This window comes from Chelonia mydas, chromosome 12 (assembly GCF_015237465.2).
Source record: "Chelonia mydas isolate rCheMyd1 chromosome 12, rCheMyd1.pri.v2, whole genome shotgun sequence".
In the NCBI taxonomy this organism is placed as follows: Eukaryota; Metazoa; Chordata; order Testudines; family Cheloniidae; genus Chelonia; species Chelonia mydas.
The window spans coordinates 35327257-35353876 of NC_051252.2; the positions used below are offsets into that span (position 1 = coordinate 35327257).

The 26620-nt window shown below is 44.2% G+C and overlaps 1 long non-coding RNA gene across 2 annotated transcripts; it reads left to right on the plus strand.

The window, feature by feature from the left end:
• The first annotated feature begins 66 nt into the window (after positions 1–66).
• Positions 67–25962, plus strand: LOC122462600. 2 transcript variants are annotated; one of them, XR_006285278.1, is made up of 4 exons: positions 67–1088; positions 20549–20678; positions 25008–25117; positions 25694–25962. It is a non-coding gene; the product is annotated as an uncharacterized LOC122462600 (long non-coding RNA). The 2 variants fall into 2 exon arrangements; XR_006285277.1 differs by lacking the exon at positions 20549–20678 and having other exon boundaries at positions 474–1088.
• Positions 25963–26620: the final 658 nt, after the last annotated feature.

Consider the following 26620-nt stretch of genomic DNA (forward strand, 5'->3'; position numbering starts at 1 on the left):
ACCTCCCCCTTTTCTCCCCCCCCCCCCCCCCGCCCGCCCCTTCGCTCAAGCTCAGCTCTGGTGGGCACTTAAAGGGACCTTTACACTCCGGCCAACTGCTTTGCAGCGGACTCTCAGGCTGCTCCTTCTCGTCCTGGGCGTCAATCCCTTCTCAATACGCCCCCCACCCCCCGGCCCAGGTGGCCTGTGCGGGGGCGATTGGGGGGAGGGGGGCCGGGAGAGAGGGCGTTTTATTGTCTTTATTTTGCCTCGCAGGTAGCCACGTTTTTAAGTCACTAACATTTTCATCCGGACGTCTCTGATTTTCAGCCCCCAAAGCCCAGTTGGGGACAGTGAAGACAAATTTGCAATGTACGAGGGAGTTTTCTAAGATCTTTGCTCTTACCGTCTCTATTCCGAAATCATAATAGAGATCAAAACGGGGCTGGGGGGGGGCAGGGGGGAAGGAAGAGACAAAGCGCCTGCAGGATTTAAAAGAGACAAAAATGCAAGCCGCAGAAGCTAAGTTCCCGGGCTATGGCCCGATGCAGACAGCTGTTTGCTGGCTCTGAAAGCCACGAGGGCTGTTTGTACACAACTCGATAAAAAGGGGAAATGCGGCTCGCCCTGGAGTGCGACTCTCATTTGAAATGTAGCCGGAGTGAAGCTCTCCCACTTAAAAACCAAGTTTCTTATTTCTTTTGAAGATAGACAGGAACATGGGCAGGATGTTTATACAGCGAAATGTAAACATCTTCTCAGGGGTTCTTTAATAAAAAGAAATCAGAAAGAAAAGTCGCTGGTAGTTCGCATAGGGCCCCTTGCTAAGCCATATAAAATAGCGCCCGTGGCCTGTTTTGCTGCCGGGTTAGATTTTTGTTGTTGTTTGTTGTTGTTGTGATATAAACATGTGTTGATTTTTTCAGCTATGGCCAGACTTTGATCCTCAGAAGTAATGGATCATACAGACACACACACACACACACACACACACACACACACCACATGGAGGGGGGGGAGGAAAAGGAGGGCAAAGCCTTCATCAGACCCCCACCCACAAAAAAGTCTGACCATCTTTTCATCAGTAAAGCTGTCACTCACTAATCAAGGTAAGTCACTTTAAACTTTTGTCACCTTCTTACCAGGCGCGCGTGGTAACTTTTGCACAATTAAGCTGTAAGAGGGGGGCTTATGCGGGGGTGTGTGTGTGGGGGGGGTTGGCTTTCACAGTTCATCGCTAGAAACTGAGCAGATGTGCTGGTTGTTGCCGTTTTCTTTCTTGTCAAGATGGAGCGGAGGGGGGGGGGGGGTAAAGGCCAGATAGTACGAAAAAAAATCCACCAGAGTTTGCTCTGCTCCTGCCTGTTCTCGGCTCTGCAAAGTATCTTAGCCGAGTGAAAGGCTGGAAACCCCTCCGCCTTCTCTCCTTCCTCGTTTAATTTCCCCTTCTGCCCAGATTCGCTTTTAAGGGTTTTATGATAATTTAATACCTTTTAAAAGAAAGATAGATACTGATCGGGTTTCCAAAATCCCTGTTAACGTTATTTGCAGCCAGCCGTTACTAGCCTCTAGGGCGCCTGACACATCTGTGATACCACCAACAGGGATTTCACATCAGGGGTTTGTTTTTTGTGTTTTGTGTTTTTTTTTTTCCTCTTGCAAAACTCAGACGCAGTCTCCAGCGTTTGCAAGGGGTAGCAGAACGCATGTTTCCACGGGAAACGAGCGCATTTCGGGACTTCTGCTGCTCGGTTCAGATCTGTCAGTGTGCCTCGGTATTTAGTTGTGTGTCACTGGCCCTTACAACATGCTAACAGGACAAAAAATGAAGCATCGATGAAACGTATGCACCGCAGACAATGCTTTTCTGATTGGTATTTCACAGCCGGTAAAATGACCTGAGCTGCGAGCCAGAAAGAAAGCTCTCTAGTAAATAGCCTTGATTCAGGGCCCGGGTTGCAGGATAATCCACATACAACTGCAATGTGACAGGGGGCTGTCTGTTTCTATATGGCCTTCTCCCCACGCCCCCGGCTACAGAAATGCGGTGAAATGGTCCCATAAACTGATATTATACAGAGGACGGACCATCCCCCAGTGCAGAAAATTCCGTTCCACATCTCCATCTCGGAGCAGGAAGACACATGGGTTAAAATACCATTCTATGCCAGAAAAAGCATAGAGCAAACGAGGATAACCAATCGTGAGTGTATCATGTGTTGTTGCTCAGTTTAAAAAAAACATCAGACATTTCCCCATCTCTTCTTCAGTAAGTGAGCATATGTTTTCTCTGTTTACAGATACCAGATTTATAATGCAGAATAACCTTCTTAAATCAGCGTTTAATTTTCTTGTGAGCATGTCTAACCTATTCTTCTCCATTGCAGCTGTTGTGTTATAGCTCAAATTATTATTTTTCTTGATTTCTTTAAAATATGAAATCGCATTGTAGGTACCTTCCTCCCTCTCCCTCCCTCCCCCCACTTTGCTTGAAAGAAATATAGGAATGAACTCGGAAATTAAACAATTCAGAACGCAGATTATATATGTCAATTCCAGAATTGTAAACAAGGGATGCAACGTATTAAGATCTTTTGCAATTGTTTCTGGGGTGCTGGTAGGGACACATTAAAAATAAAAGTCTGGCTTTACTGCTTGCATTGCAGTTCAAGTTAAAATGGTGGTAATTTACATGAGGAAGTATCTCGACTATTGTATCAGAAAAAAGAATCAGCTGGAGCAAAGATGAGGCTTGTTTCAGTGGTCTTAACGAAACAATTTTCTTTTAAATAAAACACTCTTTTGCTTCCTTGTTTTCTTTGTTTCCCCCACTGACTTTTGGGAGTGTGAAGGTTTTCTTCCCGACGTATTTATCTGGTAAACTTTAAAACAAAACCAAAAAACGAAACCCCAATCACAATCTACTCCGTATTTCATAGGCCTAGCTGTGGGAAAGGAAGAAATGTTACACCGTTTTATGTAGTAAACTAACCTGTGTGTTTAGTAAAAAACAGATTTTGGGAGTAAAGGCCAAGACATGATTTATTGTATATAGCACAAGGATTTTATTTTACAATAAATTAACCCTCGGTGTCACTATTATTATAGACTGAGAGGACCAAGTTGTTAGGTAACTTGTTAGCTTCAGTGGTTTGTTGGTTATAAAAAGTCAAAATTATTCAAAATATGGTCAAGACCGGATTCTTAAAGGGCAAATAGGATATGTCTTAAATTCATTCCCTAGAAAAATGTCAGACCGGTGATTCATGTGGATAGATATTTTCCTGTATAAAACAAACCCATTAAAAAAAATATAAGATCTCCCCTCCCTATCTGTGGCCCCGTCAGCAAAATAAACTAGATGGGGAAAATATAATTTGGAGCAATTATTGTCTTTTTAAAATATGTTGACACTTTGATGGAGATTTCACATCAGACGGTTGGGCTAAAAATCAGTCCTGCGGGCCTGTAACGTTTCTATCCTTTTTCTTTCTTTCTTTCTTTCTTTCTTTCTTTCTTTCTTTCTTTCTTTCAATAACCCTTTGTTTTAAAATTAATTTCCAAAAGACATTTTTTCTCCTCTTTTTTTTTTTAAATCTGCCGTGCTTTGTGTAAAAATAGACAAATCTGAGCTTTCTTCCTTTTCCTGCGCTGAAGGTATTTTTACTAGCTAATTGCTTAAGTGAACTAGACTCTGCAACAAGCCAGCCTGTAATCCGAGTATGGAAATGTATATAGGTAGTATTGTTGTAAGAAGAATGTGCAGTTGGGTGCTGCTTTGCTAAGAGGCCCATGTGTTTATCCGAGCGCAGACCACCCATGGAGAGGGCAGAGACAGGCGTGCGTCCTCCTCTCCACTGCCCCTGCTTTTCATTAACACCAGGGACTTCAGTTGGAGAAGCCCGCCCCCCTACTTCGCTTTCTGGAGGCGATCGCCCAAACTCCTCGCTTTAGCCCAGTGCAAACTGATGCCTAAACGTTTACATAAGGTAGGAGGGGAGGGAGTGACGGGGCGGATTCAGCCAGTGGGTTACAGACGGAGGGAGGAAGGAGGGGGGCATTTTGTTAACGTGTAAATATTCCAGCCTAAAAGGTGTTGACAGGAGGGGGCACTGTTTGGGGGCGGGGGGCGCGCTTCGGGCAGCTCATTGGCATCTCCCCTCTATAAGAACCTGTCCAGAAGAGGCTCCTCCAGGGGGAAAAGCCCGGGAGACGCTTGCTCCCCATCCCACCTTTAAGAGCCCAGCTGCACGTGTGCACGGCGGATTAACCAGTGAAGGTCTGGGCAAGGCTAGGGGGGGATGCAAAGCCCTCGGGGCAGTTCTAGCATCCGCGATCTGTTACTAAAGTTCGGACCCGGCGTAGGTTTCGGTCTCACGCACCATCAGCGTTTTAGCTTCTCCGGGTAGGGGAAAAAAAAACAACAAACCAACCACCATCGCTCAAAGCACCGTAAGTGAGTTCATGCAGGAAATATGTGGCGGAAAAGACAAGCTTTCCCGGAGCGCCGCTGATTTCCCTGGAGACCAGCAAGGCAAGAGAGCCAGCTTTAGCAACCCAGTCTTGGCAACAAGGGGTTAAAGGCAGAGGGTAGCAGGCTATTGGACGAAACAGGATTCAGATGCAGGTCCATGCCACGAGAGTGCAGCGAGGATATAACTAGCCCCACAATGCAGCATGCATACGCCATTCACTGGTCCACTTATGCTTGTGGAAAGTCACCCGGAAATCAGGGCCTACTTTCATCCCTCCCATAACGCTTATTGATTTCAAATCAGCCCTGATCGGAATCTGACTCCCTAGTCTCATTGATCCTTTTATTCATTTATCTAGAATGTGTGTTTCCCATCACACAACATACACCTATGTCTGTACAGGTCTACACACCCGTGTGTACACATCTGCGCCCTGACCTATGTTATGAATGTATAAATATGGTTTCCGTGAACAACATTAGACGGCCTGAATAGAATATTATCCTATAGCGGAACACACACATCAGTGGGCTCTTACAAGCGTAGGTTCCGAGTCGGGAGTGAGCGAAATCCATAGGGGTTTGCGGGGAGCGTGAAGATTGACCCCCCGAGTTTTGGGGCGGCTTTGCATAAATTACCGCTGCTCAGCTGTCGAACCCAGGCGCTGCTGGGTCTGTTGGAGCATAAATGCAGCACTTAAGGCCTCCTGGCAGCTGCATGTTAGGAAGAAGTTCAAGCCTTGGTCGGAAAAAAGGATTGGACTTTTTAGCTGCCCGGTCCCGAGGTTGCCCCAAAACACTCAGTTTCCATGACGTTCTTCAATGAAATATTTGACAACATCACAGCGCAGAAATTTACAGCCCTCTTTAGCGCAAGATTTTGGGGGAGTTTGCTGGCAAAGGAGTAGTCCCCGAAACAGAAACTAGTTCCAGAGATATTAACCTTCGAACGTTACTATTTAGATCCAAGACACAATCGCTTCCCACAGAGGAGATCTTTAAAATATCCCCATGTATTTATATCTTCGCCTACGGGTGGGTAGCGAGAATGCTTTGAGCGTTTTCCCGCTGGCTGGAACTCAGATCTGCGCAGCTTACCACGGCATGAATGGGCTGGGGTGGGGGGTGGGGGGGAAGAGTCTGGAAGCGAGCTCCGCAGCCAGACAAGATGTTACTGAATTGCTATCGGGATCGGGCCCTGCCTTGAGGCAGAAGCTGGTGCCTTCTGATCAAAGGAATTAGTCTCCCCTAGCCTCCAGATACTGAACTTTCGGTAGATCTGGCCTAACCCATCGTTAGATTCAAAAGAAGCTTTGTCCAGCACTTCCAGGCTGGGGCAGGAGCCTCTGATTCTGGAGTGAAAGGAGCTTTATCGCACCGATGCGTCTGCGGATGTATCAGGTAGTTGGAGGCAAGAGAAACCAAAGAAGAGCGGTGAATATTCTTATATTGAGAAAGGGAGATTAGACTGAACCTAACTCGTCTGATTCCTGCTACAGGGTATTCTTGTTGTCAGCTCTTTGGAGGAAAGCTATTTTAGGTCTGATCTTGCAATCCTTTCTCAGGCAAAGTTCCCAGTGAGCCTGCAGGATCGGGTCTGTCTTGTGTGTTATCTCACCAGTCCCCAGCTTGTTTTGTTTTATAACCCTCCCCACCCCACCCCCCGCGCGATCATTTTCTGTTGAGGCTGGCCTTTCCTTTAGTGAAATCAGAGAGCAGGATCTGGCCTGTTTCACCTCTCGCAAGGTGACGCTCCTCCGGGCCATGTGTTGCGTTCCTCAGCAAATCCGCTATTGAACCAAACCCAGAATCCCTTCAAGACAATCATTATCTCCCAGGATTTTTGACGCTCTTTTCAGAATAAGCTGCTGCATGAAAAGTGAAGTAGTATTTAAAGAGAGGGGAGTACGCTGACAAAAATAGGATCACACTATCCTTTGGAAAAACATAAATATTGATATAGATCAACGGAGCCCACCAATAAGCTTATTTCTAAGGCAAGACGCGTTTCTAACCCCAACGAGCGTTATTAACCATACAATAATCTTGCTCTGAGTAACTTGGCCAGAAGAAATGTTTAGGTCCCACGCATGTTTCAGATAAGTCATCTCTTTTACTTTCCTATGTGCGCTGAAAGCAAATAATTCTGAAGGAACTAAATTGGTTTGCTGAATGAAGATAAAACCGCTACAGAGTCATTAGAAGGACAATTATTCTTGTAGCATGAACAACCTTAATCCTCTGAGAGCAAGGTTTTATAAACTGTATCTTCCCGCCCCCGAATTATGCTTGAATTTATTTTCGGGGTTTGCCTTTATAATCAAAATGCATTTGAAATGCCCGAATCCAAATCTTAGGTAGTTGGAGTGGGGCAAAAGTAAATGACAAAATGCGTCAAAGACAGGGGAATTTGATTTTATGTGACTTGGGGAAATAGCTGGATTTGTTGTTTGTGGACAAGGGACATAGTTGTAATTGTAGTGATGTTGCAAGAAACTTCCCCCCACCCCCACCCCCTTTGCAAAGCTTACACCATTTTGTGGGTTTAAAAAAGTCCTGCTCGGTAGTGAGAGTTTGGGACCAAAAATAAAATACTGGTTTGTATTTATTCACAGTTAAGCGAAGGGAGGAAAAACTTTTCTAATATGCAGACTGAAGAGAATTAATACGGTATATTTCCATTCTATACAGGGGACAAGTGAGCGGATTGATTTTTCTGCTAAATAAATAGCACAATGGGATGCAAACAATAGAAAATAACCAAATAGGTTGCAGAAGTTCCCAGGAGTTAATTTACATGTACTCTAATTTCTCTCTTTGACAATAAAAGTCTTCCTAATTTGTTAATACCTAGCTGATTAATATCCAAATTAGTTCTCAGAAGAAGTTAAGGCATTGTTGTCCAGAAGCACAGTGTGTTGGTACAATCATAGGGAAATATCAACATGACTTTGAAAAGTTAAAGAAGATAAGGAGTTGCCGAAAAATAGATCCGAATTTCTGATAGTTGAGGTGTTGGTCCAAAGTAGAAATATAAATCACCAAATCAGCTTATGAGATCAACTGTATTCTGCCTGTCCATACCTAGGGGACATACGCTTAGAACAAGGCGGCACCGTTACATGCGAGACAATAGGGACTCCATGAACTGTTTCTCCGGCAGAGGTGGGGTGCGTCTCGACTATTTGGCAGGCACGATCCGTGCGTTATTGTGAAACCTTATCCCGCCTGCAATCATTTCGTTAGAGCCCTCGAACAGGCTTTTGAGCCAAGCGCCCTCCTCTTTCGCAGAGTCAGTGAGGTCAGTGGAAAGGAGTACTGGAGGCTGGGTCCAAATGTCCCATATATGTCCATGAATCATCCCCGAAGCCAGGCATCCTAGGGAAGAGATGTTCCTGGAGAACGAATTGGGGTCCCTGGGCTTTTAGAAGGAAGCTGTGGGGACTCTTTTGGGGAATACATGACAGCAAACTTTGAACTCTCTCTCTCTCTGTCTTTCTCACACACACACACACACGCTCGCGCGCGCATACACACACACACCGCATTGTTTACTGCCATAATTCCCTGGGCAGGTATGATAAAAAGGACGGTCAGCTGGTAACATGGATGGGGAAGTCCAGTCTGGTCCCTCCAACAACAGCCACAAAAACCTTTCCACGCATTGTGTCCAACCAAAGCTCTCCAGTTACCTGGAGCACAGCAGAAAGCCCCTTTCACTCCAGACTCACAGGGCAGCAGAAACTATTCCTAGCCACGAGGTTTGTTAATTCCAAAGTGACAGGTTTCAGAGTAACAGCCGTGTTAGTCTGTATTTGCAAAAAGAAAAGGAGGACTTGTGGCTTGGTTAGAGACTAACCAATTTATTTGGTTGGAGGACTTGGTTAGAGACTAACCAATTTATTTGAGCATAAGCTTTGGTGAGCTACAGCTCACTTCATCGGATGCATCCTGTTGTCAGTTGTGTCCCTTGGCTAGCTAAGGATAGCGGCGTGTATTGAACTGTAAAGCGGAAATCACGCACAAATGCCAACATTTTCAGACTAATCCCAAGAGATAACCGAAGAGTTCTGACATACTTCATCCACTACGAGACCAAATAATACCTTCAGCTCGGAAGCCTTTGTATGACCTATAGGTAGCCGTCATCACGAGCTTATTATGGCATTTAAAAAAAGCCACTCCCCAAACGCACATGTCAACCAATGCATGCTATAGATCGGCTATGTCTGGTGCGCTTTTGTGCTCACATATCTGTGGAGTAAAAGCAGGAGGAGATTTTCGACCAAATGATCAATCAAAATACATTTCCGTGCAAACTTTACCCTCAATGTCCCTTTCTGTAAGCCAAGCTAATGCAGATGTGCATTGTTTATAACTGCTTTAAGGAAAGATTTCCATCTGAAATTCCCACTAGGTACAATTATCAGCAAGCAAGGCCTTCGCATGAGTTAGCCACCTGCTAAGCAAAAGGCTCCTCTACATTAATCGATGATTTAGCTTCCAGAGAACGAACGGATCCCCCCTCCCCTCCCCGCCGCCGCCCCATCCCCCTTGTAGGTGCTAAATACAGCCCCGGGCAGCTTTCTAGCAATCTGCCCCTAGTTCTCCAGCTCTCTAGGCAGAATAACCGGTTGGATAGCGAGATGCGTGCATCTTTACTGTCTGCTGGCAATAAGGGAGGTTCTGCCATTCTGTTCCCAGTCTGATTCATGAAGGCTTAAGACTCAGTTTCCCCACTGATCCAGCCTTGGTAACGTCACACTACATGCGGGGAAAGCGTATGTAAATATTCATCATATAAGGAACATGTATCGTGCTCGAACAATGCCTCTTCGAAGTGGTGTCGTTGCCAGTGATGAGACTATGAAGAAAGAAATAGAAGAATAGAAAATGGAGATTGCAGACAAGGATGGCAGGGTCCTATCTTGCAAATCCCCACACAGGGGGAATAGCCTGTCCTCACTCTGCTATTCCTGCCAGTGAGGAGTGGCAGGGCTGGGTGCGGAGGCCGTGTATCCACATACATATCAGTGGCAATCCAAAGGCCACATTCTGCTCCCTTAGGTGCCAACCGGATGATGAGGCGGGGTAAAGATTAGCCCCCTAAATCAGAGAGTCATTGACATTAGTGGAGTGGGCTTGATCCCCTCAGGCTTCGTTTCTTCTTCGAATCACCCCCCCCCCCCCAGTGTCCATTGGCGAAAGGACACCAGAATAACACCTTGTTTTTCAAGATTCCTTTAAATAGACCAGAGGGCTAGGGGCAAAGCACACAATAAACCGCTCCCTGGACCGCCACCCTGAACGCCGCTACAATGCCCACACTTTCTCCGTCTGCAAAATGGGAATAGCAAACCCTCCCCCCAGGATAAAATAGATAGTTATCTGTGCAGAGCTGGGATCATTTAAAGCACTAGAGATTATTCACTTTTCTTTTGCTTCAGTAAAGTTGGATATGTTTGGAAAGATCATTAAATGGTCACTTTGGCAAGACTCCATTTAACCCCTCCCTTTGTAAACAGAAATGCAGGTAGAAATACTTTTCACAATTCGAATTAGCTTCCACCTGATGCTGATCCTGCAACGCTCAGCTAAGCAGAATTTCTGCTGAGTTTAGCAAGAGGTCTGCTTCCCCCTGGGCTACAGGATTGGGCCCCCTGCCTCAACCTAGTCTCTCTTTGACAGTGAGTGAAACCAGGGCCCCATTCAAATCTCTGGCAAAACTCCCATTGATTTCAGATGAGCCAGGATGTCACCCAGTGTATGTAGATTGGGCGAATGTCCACACACAGAGTTGGATAATATTACTCAGCACCCACCGATGGTTAGTTTCACCGATTATAGATTATGCCGCCAATTAACGTTTGAGGAGAGGTGATTTTTACCTTCTTGTGTCCATCATAAATCTCAAATGTAAACTATACACGAAAATTAAGGCAAAGGAGGAAAGCTCTGGACGCCTTTCTGCTGTGTAAACAATGCAAAACGACTTTTGACATATCCTCCCTACGCAGGAAAATACAATTTTCTCTTCTCACCCTCCTTTAAGGCTAAACAATTGTTTTTGTTGGAATCTATCCCAGCGCCTTAACGCAGAAATTATCTTCAAACTGGCTCTTTCTTTTTTTTACCTTTAACTTTTTCTTATAGGTCAAGAATTGATTTCCATTTGTCGGTCATCTGCATAGGCGAAAGCCTGATGCTTTACACGATTCGTCTGGTGGCGTTTTTCATCACAGTTTTAGCGTTTAATTATAATTATAATTAATCTTATGGAGTCCCCACTAGTATGTGTTTAGAATATACTGTGTCTGTTAACTCCATAGCGTTAATTATAATTAAACGCTAAAACTGGGGTGAAACAGACACAGTGTGGTATAAGCACATACCCCCCCCACCCCCCGTCTGTATCTAACTAGAGAGGCTGTGCTTGTTAGAAATAGAACAATTTGGACAATCATATCGTTCATTTCCTATAAAAATAATCATTGAAGCGGTTAATCTCCTTTTAAGAATCTGTTTCAGGCTCAGTAGACATGCATTGTTTTTAATTAACACAAAAGAACACTCTAAGGAATTACACTCCGGGGGGAAAAAATCCGCAAAGAATTGGATTGGGGTAAATTAAAATGGAAACGTGAAATATAGAAAAGCAGATAGACGAGTCTCTGCAAAACACAGGTATTTGGTTCTGGAGTGACTAGCGCTCTGCCATAAAGCAGTTGTTTTCTCCATGAGTCCATCTAATTCTAGGGTCTGATAGATTTTCCTATTCTACCTTTATCTTTCGTGTGTGTCTCTCCGTCCGTGCCGGGCAAACTCTGGAGAAATTTATTGAAAATGCAAAATACCAACTCTTAAATTCGATCGCTTTCTCCTTAGTCACACGTTGGTTTTTAAAATAGTTCATTGGTTGGAGGGCAAAACACTCGGCTCCTGACAGCTAATCTCCCCATCTGCAGTCCTTAAAATATGCCTCAAAAATATCAGTTTGCAGCTAATCCAATTAAAATCGGTAAATCAAAGAGAGATCGAGGCAAAAGTTTAGTCTTATTGTTTTGTCTGTCTCAGAAAGCACTGAAAACAAACTGCCTGAAACAACGGAATTTGGATGCATACCTTAAAGGAATAAGAACACCGAATGAATGATACAGTAACCGTGTTTTACACTCCGAGTTTATTGCTCTGACATTCTGGGTAGTCTACGGTTAAAACACAAAAATCCTGAACACTTCCCCCCTGGAGATTGATATTATTTGAATGTTGCAAAAACACTAATTTAAAGCACCGTAGACGATCAGGAAATGTATCCTTTGAGCGGGGAGGTCCTGGATGAAATTGTGGTCCTAAAATATCTGCTGGGAGTTGTTTTAAAATTATTTTAGGAATCTCCACGCAGAGCTGGAGCGGAAGGTTTACGAATGCCGCTCTGAATTGTCGCATTCGTTTCCAGACACAGTTGTTAAAGTCACTGCATGCATCCGATGAAGTGAGCTGTAGCCCACGAAAACTTATGCTCTAATAAATTAGTTAGTCTCTAAGCTGCCACAAATCCTCCTTTTCTTTTTGCCGATACAGACGAACACGGCGGCTACTCTAAAGCCTATATTATCTGTGGTGCGGGGAGATTATATCTTGTCGAGCCACCGGATTTAAAATCACCCGAGCATTGCACTAATCGAGAGCTTTTCTCCGCCGACTCTCCAACGATTGCCGCCTTCTTTTCTATCCCATAGTCTTCAGCTTGTATTTCGAGCGATCATGGAGGGCGAGATCCCTTCTCTTTATCTATCTACTCCCAGCCGCCTCCATCATTCTGAAACTTCCAACACCGGGCTGAGAGATAAAGCAGACAGTGATTGCACCGCGGCCTGGGTTCCTGGTTTCTACAGAACAGAGCTCCCCGCAGGCATCGGAGATGGATAGATCATGGATGCGAATCAGAATCCGCACCCGGCTCCGGGCTGCGCCTGGTGTTGCTATTTGCCTCTTCGCTTTGGAATCTTATTTAGGGTTACAAGGTTATATTACGCCGTGTAAAAACCAGCGCACTCGATGGACAGGGGCGATGTCCGAGCAGACCTGCTCAGAGACGAGCCCTGCTCTGTGCGATTGTGATTGTGAGCTGATTGTGAGCAGCCCCGAGCGAGAAATAGAAATAGAACTGCCCCATAGCGAGACCAGAAATTACAAGAAGGCGAATCGCAGCAGACACTTCTGTAGGTATTTATTGCAAAAACCAACAGGAGGGCAAAATGCTAAGCACTTAAACCGTATACAAACCGTTGTCTATATAGCCGTGGCATCTGGGGAGAGATTGTGTCATATTCACAAGAATATGAACTCCTCTGACGGATGCCAAAGCGGTATAAAGTGCTTTGATTAAAACAAATATACGTGTGTTGTGAAATTAGCGCCGGGGTGTCAGAAAGGAGAGTGATAACACAGGGGGAAACGTTTCAGACCGCAAAGCTGTAAGAGAAGCCCTGTGTCTGATTTGCACAGATTTCACTTAATTAAAAGAAGCTATTTCTCTGGAATGTTCTCCAAGGTCACCCTGCAACTGTAAAGTGTTTGGTTCATCTGTTTGAAGAAAAGAACAGGACTTCCAAGTTCTGGTGAACAATAGCCTGTGCAGATAGATTAGACACGTGCGGGGACAGGTACATTTCCCTCCAAAACTGTAAAGGGGGAAGGAGAAAGGAGGCAGACAGCGAGCAAAAAAAAGTCCCCACATGTAAAATAACGAAATAAACACTGATCCCCTCGCTTCAGAAGGAGCAGTTTCTCTGTTTCTTCCCTGTTTCTCGACCCAGAGCCAGTAGAAAAAGCAAAGCAACCTACCTCACCCAAAGGAACTGTCACCAAGAGACTGAATTCTGCGAGCAGTGTTGAACCCAGAACCTTAGATATTGTCTGAAGTTGTGGGACAAGAATGGAGAGAGACTGAGAACAAGGATTAAAAAAAAAAAATTAACCTACCAAAGTTTTGTTATACAGGATAGTTTAGCTGTGTGTGAATGTCAATGGATATTTTTTTCCCTTGAAAAAAGTAAAAAACACCAAAATAGAGTTTTGGAGGTGGGAGATCAGTTGTGGGGTATACATGAGTGTGTGTGTAAATATATAGATAGATATAGATAGTATTTTAGTATATATCGACATTCAATGAATGTCTATATATATTTTAAAATACTTGTAAATCTATATAAGTAAGATGTGTTGAGAAAGAGAGAGCCATGTACACACATATTCATTCACACACTAAAGGCAAGCGAATATGCTTTGTGAAAGCAACGAGATGGTCTCTACATTCACTTTACTGGCTTAGTAGGTGGCCATGTATATTTTGGTTGAGTGGTGTTTATGTTAATAAAAGAAGGATGAGATTACAAACAGACCACTGAATGCCCTGAATTTTGCTGCTGGATTGGTAAACTGTATAAGTAATCAGTTTCTGTGAGCAAATATGATTGTTGTCGTTTTCGCAGAAACACATTTGCATTATTTGGGGAGATTTTCTGTGTGTGGTTATTGCTGCTTTTGTCTTGCTCCAAGCTGTGGAATATGTTTTCCATCAGCTCCTAAGAAAGATGCAGTCGAGACAAGGACAGACTAGCTTTGGTGCTGGGATTGGATTTGGAAAATAACTGGAAGTGCACACGGAAGATATATGAAAAGCACTCAGATTTGCGGCGTTTTTGGTACAGTTTCGGAGTTCCCGGTTTTCGATGATCAGGGCTAACACATATTGGCACGTGGCCTTTGATGATCCCACCTGAAATAGTAATAACTGTAGGAGCCCTGGGGTTGAGAAATACCTGATCTTTCCAGGACTATTTCAAGCAGACCCTTCCAAAGATTACCCTCTGCTCAAAAATCAGTGACCTACCATGATTTCCCCAAGATCGATGGCCAAATCGTTTGCCCACTCCCTTTAAATCAGACCGGCAGCCAAAGGGCCCGATTTTAAGGTCCTTAGCCAGACACAGCTCCCCCTGACCTCAGCAGGGGTTTTTACCCTAACTGCAGGATCCGGCTGTTGGGTCTAGTGGACTTTTCAATCAGTCAATCACCATCGCTAAATATTTAGGGCCCCAGGGACTGCACCGAATTCGAATGTTTCTTTGGGATATTGGTACATGCGCCCGTATCAATGCATTTGCTGGGATCTCTTGCGTGCAGATTCCTTTTAATAAATCGGATTTTCACCATCTTGCCCTGTCCTCATCCTTAGGTAAAAAATTATTTCAGTGCCCACAAATTACGTCAGCCTTTCCAACATAGGTGTGTGTCTCCTTCGCTGGCTTCCCACTTTCCTTTTTACTCCTAAACAGTTCTCGACCAGAGGACAGTTGTTAAAGCAGGGCTGGGTCAGGACAGTTTTATATTCATAGGTTTTATTACTGTTGTGTTTCCTCGTGGACCAAACTACAATGAAAAAACGAAGTGTAAACAAGGCCCGTTTGAAGAGGATATTAGCAAGAGTTCAGGAAAGAGCGTGAAACTTTCGCAGGCCAGAATGTAACAGAACAAGAAAGACAAAACCATCTCCACAATAACCTCGGCACGAAAGAAACACGATTGCTTTGCCCGAGTAAAGTTCCATGGAGAACTTCTGCCTTGGTTTTGGTGGCAGAGAGGAAAGCGATGCCTTCTCGAGGCATTGAACTTGTTAAAAGCCTCAGGCGTTAGACCCAAGCATTGCAATTGCGTTTTTAGCTCTTATCTTGTATTCCTCAGGATTTTACCCTAAAAGGGGTTTCTAACTTCATTTGGTGCCAGCGGTGCTCCTCGCTGGATGCTTCATTTGTGTGATCTACACCTGGTCCCGCCCGTTCTTTCGGGCGCATCGAGCTAAGGTTTAGTGCCTGGACAATACGTTATAAACACAGACTGTAACTAATGTGTTAAGATTTTTCTTTTTTCAGGACAGAAAAGCTAGTGCAAGAGCGCTCGTTTTGACAGATGCAGAAACCAGCCAAAAATACATTGTAGACACCTGGGCCTAATTTCCCCCAAACCTGAATCACCTCCGCTGACTTAAAGTCACTTTTGCAAAGGTGGGCCACCTGACTTCCTGCTGTTTAAAAACGGGGACGTGTTTTCTCGCGAAACCTGGAATTTCTCCAGTCGCATCGGAGTAATAATTCCTCCAAGTCCATCTCGAATGTATCGAGTTAACCCCCAAGCCACCCTTCCCTCGGCGTCTAGAAAGAGTCAAAGGCCCGGAGAACGAATTCTCCTTGGAGCTGGTCGTGTTTCGATCCTCTTCGGTTTTTCCCTGGACGGGTTTACTTCCACGCGTGTTTAACCGTGTGCGCGGCACAGTTAGGCGGGGAGGGTTCCTGTTAACACTAAAAGCGCGAAGCCGACCCACTTGGGGTCTCGTAAGCGAACCTCCCCCGCTACCCCTTTCCCAGCGCCAGTGTCTGGCCGCCCTGCCTTCCCGTCGGAGCTTCCAGCGCCACCAGCGACGCTGTGGACCCGCTAAGCAACGCGAGGCGAAGGCAGATGAAAGTGATGTCACATTAATGTCAGCCAACAACTCCAGCCCACACAGCCCTGATTGCGCGTATTAATCTTGCCAATTTGTCTGTCAGCACTTGGCTAATCCGTAAATAGCCTTCGACAGGTGCTTTATGCTTCCGCCACATCCTTGCTTCTCCCCTCCCCAGTCAGCTCGCTTCAATGGGGACAGTGACTTTCTCCTCTTGAACTCTGCGGGGTTTGTTTGTTTTTTTTAAAGCAAACTTTCAAGCTATTGTTTAGTCTGCGCGGGGGATGCTATGGTTCCCCCGAAAGGAAGTCCTGGTGCGGGGAGGAAATGTGCGAGAAACAAAGGGGGACTACCTGGCTGCAATGTACACGCTGCTTGGCAATCCGCAACCTCCTCTTTGGCAAGGATCTCTCTCTTTCTGTAGAAGGGATCGATGCCTATATACTGCCTAGCTGAGCTGGAGCCCACTGGAAACAAGGCTTTAAAATAAAATGGACAATGCCTAGGCGCACGAGCGGATGACTCCTACCTAGTCAATTTCCGGGTCTGGGTCCCATCTTAAACCGATATCCAGTTTGCTGATGGTCAAATTCCAGCCACCAGTGTCCGACTCCACAGGCTGTGAATGTTTGTTCCGACCTTAGGGCGCTTCCTCGGCGCTGACAGTGCGCTTGGGCAGCTTCTGCCCCGAAGACCATACAGCCTAAGGCGGCCCTGCGTGGCCCGCCGTGGATTTTATAGATCGAGTGAAAGATCCTGACCAAAGCTTGAGCTAGAGAGAACACATTTTCCCCGACGCAATTTTATCCTACAATTAAACTTAAGGTCAAATATTTTCTTCGCTACGCTATCAGAAATGCCACCGCCTTATTACAGTGCACAGTCAGCCATAAAGTAGGGGTTGTATTGAATCGAAGATTGGAATTATTGTGGTGTAGGGGGCAATCTTGCCAGCTCTGGGCTTTAGCACGGTAAGCTCAAACACTGGGTTTTGACATCTAGGCAGCCCTATTAACGACCAAAGCTGAGTCCAGAGAGCTTCACTCTCCCCCCAAAGGATTGTTTTGTTTCACCTTGGCCACTTGGGTTACGTTAAACGGCTGGCGAGTACTTTTTAAGCACTTCACCTCGTAGCAATCTCCCGTTGCGCTTTCTCTGGAGAATGCCTCAGTTTGTGAGGATTAGTGTGACACGGTTGGCTTTTGCATCCAGGACAGCGGCTCGTTTTTAAAAGGCGAGGCTGGCGCTGCCTTTTCCGGATCCTTTGCTCAGCTGCAAGGCAGGAGCATCTTGTGAAGTGGTCTCTCTGTAGGATCGCTCAGAGCCAGGGAAGTCACTGGGGAATCTTTCCAGGAACGTTTTCTACGGTTTTGGATCAGACCCTAAAACACACGCATACGATAAAATACAATTCTCATCCGCAAGTTCACGTCTTCACCTGAATTTCCTGTGGGTAGACGGACCGTCTAGTTCCAAGCAATTATTTCAATAAACTAAGGCGATTAATCCACCTGTTCTGGAGTCGACCTGCAGTCTGAGGACATGTCAGGAAACGACTCGCAGCCCTGCACGGTGCAAATATTTGGACGAAAGACAGGTAGGAAGGATTCTCCAAATGTTTACCAAAGGCTGTTGATAGGCTCGGGATTTATAACCATGTATAATCTCTGCCCCCACACAAATTCCCGAGCAGGTGCATCTAGTTTCAATGTGACACATGCTGTGGGTGTGTGGTGGGAAAGGGGGGAGAGGTTACTACGCAATTCTAGGCATCCCTGATGCCCTGTCGTCCGAGCTTGCTCCCAGTGAAGTCAATGGCCAACCTCCTGTTTTCTCCCATGGCTACTGGATGAGGGCCAAAGTCAATTTCAGTGATTCAGGGTCCCTGCTCATAATTAAAACAATTACTGGCCTTTTTAAACCCAAGAAATGCATCTGTTTTGTCATAACCTCGGAAAAGATTAAAAAGCTGGGCGTGCTTTTAGTCTTGAGAACAGAAAACTGGGAGGAAGGGGACCCGATAGCCGTCTTCAAATATATTAAGGACTGTTGTAAAGAGGCCGGTGATCCGTTGCTCTCCATGTCCTCTGAAGGTAGGACAAGAAGTAACTGGATTAATCTGCAGCAAGGAAGATTTAGGTTAAATATTAGGGAAAACTTCCTGCCTATCAGGGTAGGCAAGCTCTGGAATAAGGCTTCCAAGGGAGGCTGTGGAATCCTCATCATTAGAGGGTTCTAAGAACAGGTTGGACAGACACCCATGGGGGGGGTTAGGGTTACTTGGTCCTGCCTCAGTGCAGGGGCTGGACTCGATGACCTTGAGGACCCTTCCAGCCCTGCATTTCTACAAAGTGTAACGAAACAATTGCTCTGGATTACTTAGGCCTATCAAAATATGTATCGCAACACTAACTGCAATATTGTAATATAATTCTCTCTAAATAATATACGTTTACTTTCCAAATTATATGCTAGGATTCTAAATAGACCAGTCTCATTCCCTAATAGAGTGTAGGGAAAAATCAAGGCAAAGAGAGACGAAGGCCCAGATCCGCAAAGGTCTGTAGACTCATAACTTGCCACTGAAATCAGTGGATGCTAGTTGCCTAAATACCTTTGAGGATCTAGGCCCAGGTGATCTGACCAATGTCATGCAGCAGGTCATTGGCAGAGATGGGAACAGAAATTAGGTCTCCTGACTCCCAGTTCAGTACCCGCTCCTCTATGCCACGCTGCCTGGACAGCAATTATTTTGTCAGCATAAATGTATGTGTGCTTACTGAGAGAATCATTATGATTATCACAGTCACATAGGAATTGTCATACTGGATCAGCCCAGCCCATCTACTCCAGTATCCTCTCTAACAGCAGCCAGTTTCAGTGCTTCAGAGGGAGGTGCAAGAAATCTACCAATAAGCACTCCTACCAACCACTTACAGAAAATCACTAGCATGCAAAATGAGAAAAATCAGCGTAAAATTAAGTCACTCCAGTCTGGCAATTTCCCCTGCCTCATCCCCCTGGTTCTGGTTTTTAAGGTTTTATTCTGTGCTAGAAACACTAACACGAATTTAGCATGCAACAGACTAGAGAGGATTTCAGAGGACGTGCTTTTTTTAGTAACAAACAGCAATCCTATCTGCTGCAGAAAAGCCTTTAATTCATTACAGCTTTGTACTACCACAATTTGCTGACTGCTCAGATGGGTGGATACAATGGCTCCATTGTTGTGTCTGAGGGAGATCCCATAATTGCACACTGTTGATTAAACAGTATGTTTTCTATTTTGTTATCTGATTGATTTAAATGATTTTTCTAAGATAGGTTTTAAAGGGGGGCGGGGTTTGAGGCTTACCCTCATTGTGTTTAAGAAATGAAGGGAAATGGCTGAATTATTTATTTATTATGCGAACTGGGTATTTTTTCTCCAGAGCAGGGATTGAAGAGTAAAACATAGGAGAAGGTATTCAGAACTCTGTCAATTCAGTTTTTGTGCTCAGTGAAGTTTTAATGTATACTCAAGAAATTAAATCCTGGTTTAAATGTAAGTCTCAATGCAACCTCAAATATGGAGTCATGCCTCTATAATAATTCAAACTAATCTGGATTTTTCTTTTCCTCAAACTATTAATTAGCACTCACCCAAACAATGTTCTTAAAGAGGTTTCCAAATTATGCTGTTGGGCCATAGACTGACTCCAAGATATAAACTGTGATTGTGCCACAGAGTAACAGTCTGACCTGCTTGTGTAAATGGACACATAAGATGACCCCTAGATCCAAGCCCTCATTGAAGTCAGTGGGGGACTTGGATCCGCATTCACGTTGCACTTCCTCTTAGTACCCGGCCCTGGACCGGAGAAGCTAATGATCCAACCAATGGACCAAATTCGGTGATGAATCCTGGTTACGTGCCACCTGAGGCATGTTGCGCATCTGCTAAGAAGATTGAAGTCAGTGGGCACTTTACTCTGGATTTCAGTGGGAGCAAGTGCAGGGTCTTCTATGGTGAATCACAAAGGTTAAGTGTGGCTCTGTCTATATGGCAAGTGTGGCTGTGATTCTGCAAACATCTGTCTTCATTATGACAAACGTGGTTGAGTTGTGCCCGCTCCTCAGCTTTCTTCACAACACAACCATGTATCAACCAAATTTGTGCATCTAATATTGGTCTACACGACATGGCTAGGTCAAGGTAAGCTGCCTTGCATCGACCTAGTTGTGGAAACATACTTAAATCTGGCTCCCACCGACCTGAGTGCCTCTCTACGCTGAGTTAGTAATGTCATCTCCCTGAGCGGCGTAGAGTCACGGTCCATGTAATGAGGTCACTGCAGTGCCGGTGCAGACACTGCATTGCTTACGCCGACTGTTACTCACTTTCAGGAGCTATTGCACAATGCCCCACACTGACGATTCAATTGATACAAGTGCTTCTGGTGAGGATGTGCACCACCGGCAGAAGCACACACACAGGTGGTTTGATAACAGTGGCTGTATGCCGGCGTCAGTTAGGTCGACATAATTTTGTAGTGTAGATGTGGCCACATATCTACAACATTTCTTAACCTTAGGCCTCTATTATGTTCCAGAGATCTGTACATCAGACGGGACGTGGCAGGTGGGGAGAGGGCTGGAGAGCCTTTTTGCATGGATCACCTCTTCTTTCACCGGATGGGCGATCAGACGAGTAGGCTGGGGTACCAGGATATGGCCAGCACAGTAAGTGCAGCCTAGGGCTGTCAATCACAATAAGACTCTGTGGGTCACGTGGAAGGACTAGGCTGGGTGAGGAGTGGGCAGGACTGGGTAGTGGGAAGACACATCATCCTCTCACCCAACGGCCCAGCTGAATTCTCCATGGAGAGACAGTACAGGCTTCCAGCTATATTACCCTTTCTGCACCACAGCCAGCTGGGGTGGGAACACAAGGCATGCTTACTGCAAGCCATTACGCTAATGGGATACAAAGTTAGAAGTACTGTATCAATGCATATAGGCGAACCAGATCTCTGCCTTCCTTAGCCAAGCAGTCCTACTGAGGTCAATGAGATTATTGCAAAACCAGTAGGATTTGGCCCAAGGTTAACTAAAGTAGAAACAAACTAGCTAGGGCTTTTAAATTCACTGAGTTTGGGTTGGAGACTGCAAGTGATAGTTTGTGGTCCAGAGCAGAGTGGTGGTTATATATATTTATTTTTTAAAGGGAACCATTATTGACAGATGGAAAGGTTTTTATTCCACAGAATTTTACTGGCTGATCTTCCAGGGAACATGCAGAATTTTATGGCCACATTCTGCACTTGGTTTCCCTGGCGTAAATCCAGGCCTGGGGCTGTATTATCTTATCCGGTGATGCTGTGAAGGAGATGATCTGAGTGTCCCTGTCCTGTTCCCAGCCCACCCACCCCCCTTCGTTGCCCCAGGACTGAACCCTGAACCTGCAGAGAAACTTTCATAAGGCCTGGGGGTGAATGGATGGGGGGGGAAAGTCCCTTGGAGATAGCTATGGCTGCTTCTCCACAGGGATTTCAGGGAAGCATTTTGGGTGTTACAATTGCCAGTACTGAAGTCTTTTAATATGGGGGGAAAAGTATCTTTCTCGGAAGGAAAGGAAGTTGAGTATAGAGTGGGCATAGATATAAAACTGTACAATACACTTTCTCCTAATATAAGATAATGGTGTATTTCTTGGTGTCACTTGTCTTACTGAGCTGGCTCGAGTTCTGTTAGAATGTGGATTGCTGAAAACTATTCTCCATGGAATGAACAGTTACAGTCCAATGCATGGACCATACAAACCAGTTTCATTATAGCATGGAAACTGGGCGCACTGAGAGTCAGTCAAAAATAATTTGATGTGAAGTCTCTCTGAGAAATGTTTGTTTTAACTGGCATAGAAGGGCCAGATAACATGCCTTGTTCTAGAAATATCGACGTCAGAGGTCAATGAACATGGTCTCAATGCCTGCATATAATGGGTTGCGGTGACAGACCCTATATCTACACCTACATTACAGCTGTTTGAAAATGTTTTTATTGTTAATTATTATTATTCCATGAGGAAAAATATGAATAATAGAAAAGTATTTTAATCCAAATTCTCAGTGCAAAAAAGTGACTTTTCATTGCAAAACTGAATATATATAGATTTGTGAAATTTTTTTTTTTGAGGAAAGCTGACGCTTCCTGTGAAAATATTCTTTTAATCAAAAACCCCATTTTCTGTGTAAAAAAAACAAGTTTAAATAGAATTTTTTCACCACTTCTATTCTACATAGTAGCTGGGGTGATGGGTTTAATCTCAGTCAGACAAGGGTGAATGAGAAGGCAATGAGGAATAATTGGCAAAAGCAGGAACTCTTCATGATTAACGAGTGCAGCATCAGCAAGGATGATCCAGTAATTAAAGCACTACTGTAAATCTTGGGAGACCTGGACTCAATTCTCGGCTTTACCACAGATTCCCTGTGTGACCTTGGGCAAGTCAGTTGACCTCTCTGTGCCTCAGTTCCCATGTGTAAAATGGGGTAATAGCATTTTCCTACCTCACACAAATACATTAAAAATTGTGAGCTGCTCAGTGATGGAGACCATAGATAGAAGGAAGGGATATTTGCAGCATGTGCTAAACAAGTTGTAAAAGCCTCTGGGGCAGTCTCCCAGCGTTTATGTGGCTGATCAATTTTGTTCTCATTGACCTTGGCAGCGGCACTGGGCATATGTGTTGGAACGAGGGGTGCTCCCGCACCCCCTGGCTTGAAGTGATTTCCATTATCTACAGAGTTTACAGTTTGGTTCAATGGCTTTCAGCACCCCCACTATACAAAGTGTTCCAGCACCCCTGGCACCGGGGCAATATTTTCTGGGGCAACACTTAATTGCTCTGGAACAATTTCTTCACTGTATTATGAATATATTCCATATGGTCAAGCTACAAAGAGTCCCACACTACAGTCCATTTTTGATCACCCCGTGGCACTAATTATCTGCAGTGCATTGTCAATGTGCATTTTACAAGTAAGTGTACTTTAATAGCAAGAATACAGGACAGGGAGTCAGGCATTCTCATTTCCATTCTTCCCTTTGGCACAAAACACTTCACGGTCCCTCTGAGTCCATGACATTTCCTCATCTGTAAAGTGAAGTCTTAATATCTACCTTGCAAGTGTGTTGAAAGGCTTAATGAATGACTGTTTGAAAAGCATGTTGACATTTTTGGTATCTCACCGTAGAGTATTGTAAACTGGTTGGAGCAGGGGCTGTCATTTACTAGGTTTTTATGTTCTCTGCACCATTAGGTCTCAAAAACACAGGCACAATATAAACAATACATACTAATAAGGATGATGAGGTCTAAACTTAGGCTCATGCTAAATATACTGATTGAAAGCTTAGTTCTTAAGAAGTTGTTGAAGTTACTATAAAATTTAAGAAAAAAGCGCAGAGATGAAGACCTACTGAAGCACCTTCTATAGGCACCCTAAATTATTATTGCCACATCAGAATATTTGGCAAGTCTTCTTTTCCCCCCATCTAGTTTTTCTTTATTTTCACAGAGCTTAAAGGCCAGATCTTGCACTTGAAAAAGACAATGCAAAATGTCTCTTGTCTTCAGTGAGTGCAGGTTTAGCCCATATTGTGGATAAGGGGGTATACTGCAAAAAACATTTACAAAATTTTGAATGAAACCCACAAGTTAATTCCAGTGGCCTTTGTGATAAGTAGTGTTGCCTACTAGACAGAGCACTAGACTAGGACTCAGACTTGAATTCTATCCATGTCTCTGCCACTGGTCTGCTGGATGGCCTGGGGCAAGTCACTACGCTGCCCCGGGCCTCAGTTTCCCATCTGTAAAATGGGGATAAATGATGCAGACCCTCCTTTGAGGTCTACTGATGAAAAGCACTATATAAAAGCTAGGTATTATTTATTCACTTCCCATGAACAATCGTACCAGTGGAATTCTATTTGCCAGAATGAGCCTTTCCTGCTGAAGATGACGTGCTGCCCTTCTACAGGTGTTCCTCTCCGCTAAATGCATCAAGACCCTGATCTAATGCCCAACTGAGGTCACTAGGAATCTTTCCTTTGATTTCAATTAACATTAGATTAGGCCCTAGGGTCAATTCCCGTCCCGTTCCCCCCTAGCTTGTATGTTCTAAAATAAGGCCCCTACCTCTAGATTTAGGCGTCGGAAAATCAGGCCACCATTTACAGGTGCTGGGCATCCACCATGGCTAATGAAATGAATGGGAGATAATGCCTAAATATGGATTTAGGCGTAAAATTTTCAAAAGCACTTTAAGTGACTTAGGAACCTGCTCCATTTTTAGAAGTGGAAGTCAATGGGACTTAGGCTCAGAAGTGCCAATGGGGTCAGACATTTAAAGGCATTCACATTGCACTTCTGAAAATCTCATCAGTTGCCTATTTACGTCTTTAGCTGCCTAAATACCTTTAAAATTCTGGCCCGCTGTCACTTTTGAAAAATGGGGCAGGCTTATATGTCATTTGAAAATTTTACTTTTGGTGTCTTAAGTTAGGCACCCAAGTTTGAAAACTTAAGCTTAAGTCAATTTCTTGCCTTACATAGCTCAAGAAATATTCAATGCACTAATATCTGTTGCATGGAGCCATGCTTATGTCATTACTTTAAGTTCATTTAGCTATGGTTCTTGTTAGCTACTTGATTATTGCATGAGGTAATATAGTTACACAGGGTTTGCCTTGATTTAGTTAATCATTTCAGTGATGCATAATATAAAAAAAGGATAAAACAAATTGTCTCCATAAAAACAGAAAGCCAGCAATGGTTTCATGTCACATTTTAGCAAAAACATCTGTAATTGTCCCCACTCGCTGAATGTGAAGCATTAATGATCATCCTCCACTAAACTCAGTTTCAGCTCTGCTGTGCATTAGGGAAGGAAAAGTTAACACAATCCCAGACAGAAAGATATTGAAACAAGCTGCCCTTTTCTCTTTTCTTTTCTTGTACTTTCGTAATTCTGCCACAAACCTTTTTTTTTTCCTTTCTCTTCTTTACAGGTTTTTGGCTAGCCATCCTGACCTACTCTGAGGAATTTTCGTACACAGGAGCTTTGACTTTGCAAGCGTGCTGTGTATATAATCTTTCTCTGAAGATCTTCTACAGTATGGTAAGAGAGAGAAAGAATAATTGTATGATATGCTGCCCAAAGAATACCAAAAATACACAACTTTTAGCTTCAGCCATTGGTGGTTGTCAAATGGTAGTTGAACTACATACATAGGTTTCCCTATTTCCTTTGTGTAACTGTTGGGCACAAGTGTCAGTTTTATTTACCATTGAATGACTACGGTTTTACCTCAGTGTGGCTCTCCTGGTTTCAGTATCTTATACTGGGCCTGAGCTACTGGTAGGGATAGCAATATCATCCCCTCAGTGGTGCACATTTAAGGTGGACCTGTGGGGATTCTGGAGTACTAACGAGGCCTCCTTTGATTGCTGGGCAGACCAACCCAGCCTCTTTAATGCATTCTCATCAACGAGGACAGATCACAAAAAACCGGTCATCCCCTCACTCGTGGGAGTGGGATGGTTGCCCCTTAATCCACTACACTTCTGTTGGAATACCTGTACAACAAAATGTTGTACCTTTCTCTTCCTAACTCCTAGTGCATATTGTATCAGGCTGATAATGAGATGAGCCTCGCTAATTGTAATACTAAGTTGCAACCATTTTTCTTCTCAGAGATCTGTGAGTATGGACGGCCTGGGATCACATGTATGCACTGACATCCTCCCTGTTCTCAGTTGTCTGGAGAAGCTGCTAGATTGAGTTTTTGCAAAACAATATGCAGGACTGATAAAGAAACAATTCAATATTTATTTCTGCTAGGCTCTTAATAGCCCTCTTGTATGTACTCTGGCATTTGCTCTTTATTACACTTTGTCAGTTTAATCTTGTTGTAGTGAATCCTTCACTACTTTTTCCTTTCACAAATAAACTCCATGATTTAATCAAATTCCATGTCTCGGCAATTTTTCAAATTTGTTGCCATGACCACTAACGGCGAAGGTGAGAATTAGCATAATCAGTGTATAAATGAGAAAATTGAAGTGGAGACATTAAAGGCCACATTTAAAACAAAAAATGACCTCAAGTTATATACCTGAAATGTTGGACTCATAGGGAATGGGGAGAGAAAGACTGAGAGATGGTCTCATGCATGTATATAATTATGCTTTTCAAGTACATAGTTTCTTCATTCAGGCATCTCAAGGCCTTGTATGAACATCAGTTACAGGTATGTAAGTATCATTAGCCCTTTATAGAGATGGATAAACTAAGGGGCAGATGTATTAAATAACTTTCCCATGGCTAAAAAAAAGTCAGTGGCAGAGTTAGGCATAGAACCAAGGAATAAGACTGGGGCTCTAATTTGACGATCATCACCTTTGAAGATATACACCTTGGGTATATCTTCCTTGTCAAGGCTGAAAAGTAGGGCCTCATATTAGAGATTTGGAAAATGGGCCCTACACGGGACAGATGAATGATGATTTTTGGAAGATTTTTGGCCCTAGGTGCACTGATATTCTGCAGGTCTTCAGGACTTTTACTCAGCAGAGGTTGATCTGACTTCAGTTTGGTTTAAGTTACCAAAGTTATCCACCC